The sequence below is a fragment of the Morus notabilis genome, unplaced genomic scaffold, assembly GCF_000414095.1.
Source record: "Morus notabilis unplaced genomic scaffold, ASM41409v2 Scaffold793, whole genome shotgun sequence".
Lineage (NCBI taxonomy): Eukaryota > Viridiplantae > Streptophyta > Magnoliopsida > Rosales > Moraceae > Morus > Morus notabilis.
This window is the reverse complement of record NW_010356914.1, coordinates 16,903-18,285: the sequence shown is the minus strand read 5'-3', so window position 1 is coordinate 18,285 and position 1,383 is coordinate 16,903. Positions and strand designations below refer to the sequence as shown.

The following is a 1,383-nucleotide window of genomic DNA, read 5'->3' as shown; positions in this document are numbered from 1 at the left end:
GCCAAAAAAAAAAAAAAAAAAAAAAATCCAACCTGCCGACTCACTTTAAAGCATATGGGTAAAATGCCTTTTATTTCCCATATATAGCATTGGATTCACTCGTGGATTTGGTTCATTGAATATGGGCGTGGCTGCGGACTATATATATATATATATATATATATATAAATTATTCAGTGAACTGTACCACGTCAATGTTTACGTGGTACATTTGTCTAATAACAATTTAACATTTGAGTTGTTTTGTTCATGTTCATTTCTCATAGTTATGTTTTTCTTTTGTAATGTATAATGCATGTATTATTTAGTCTAAATAACAATAATTACTCTATCTGAATTCCTTATATTGATTGGTTAAATAATTTTCTTTTATTTTTAGAATATTAATTTATACATTTAAATCTGATTAGTCATTTTAAATAACGCTTATTATTTTTCTTTTGTGAATTCAATATTAAATCGTTGCTTGAGCTCTTGTCAGAGGCATATGTTTTGCGGACTATATCCTTAAACACATAAAGAATAAAATCAATCCAGTTTTTTTTTTTTGACTATATCCTTAAACACATAAAGAATAAAATCAATCCAGTTTTTTTTTTAAAAAAAAAAAAAAAAAAACTACTCAAATAGGAAAGAAACATGAAAACTTGTATTCATGTATATAACTCAATTGTTTGAAATAAATTAATCAATATAAAATTTAGACAGAGGCTTAAAATGTAAATCTATCTAACTAGCTTAATCTAAAATCGCAATGTATGGCCACACAAGATGCCAATTAAATCAAATTTTTTTCAAGAATGTGAAATATCATCATTGGTTGCTTCAAAATTAAGTCACAAATGCTGAGCAAATTCTTCAATATAGATGTCTGTAAATAGACACACAATAGTCCGCACAAGGTGAATTGGCGTTGCCGCGTTGCTCAAAATTTTCTTATTGTTTACAAAGGCGTACAATAGCCTGATAAATATAGTCTATAAAAACATACGTTGCTACCCATGACAAGCAGTATTCACTGAAAAAAAAAGAGTAAAAAAAGAAATATCAACCTTCGTTTAAGTTTACCATATAAATTTAAACGCGTGAAAAAATATTTAAAAAAAATATAATTATTTAAAGTTAACCAATTAATATAATAGAACTAAGTAGAATTATTATGGTGATTTTGACTCAACTGTTAATACAATACACATTATGAAAAATAATCATAATTATAAAAAGCTGACATAGATGAAACTATCTAAATGTTGAGTATTTGTTGGACTGGTGTACCACATAAACATTATTATGACATGATACACCCAGTCCACTAAATAATTCTTCATATATATATATATATATATATATATATATATATATATGTAAGTCACTGACCCTTCA

At 26.1% G+C, this 1,383-nt stretch overlaps 1 protein-coding gene across 1 annotated transcript in view; it reads left to right on the top strand.

Moving 5' to 3' along the window:
- LOC112091004 (probable WRKY transcription factor 23) overlaps nucleotides 1–1,383 on the top strand; it is a 17,920-nt gene that overhangs the window by 2,528 nt on the left and 14,009 nt on the right. The window lies entirely within an intron of this gene.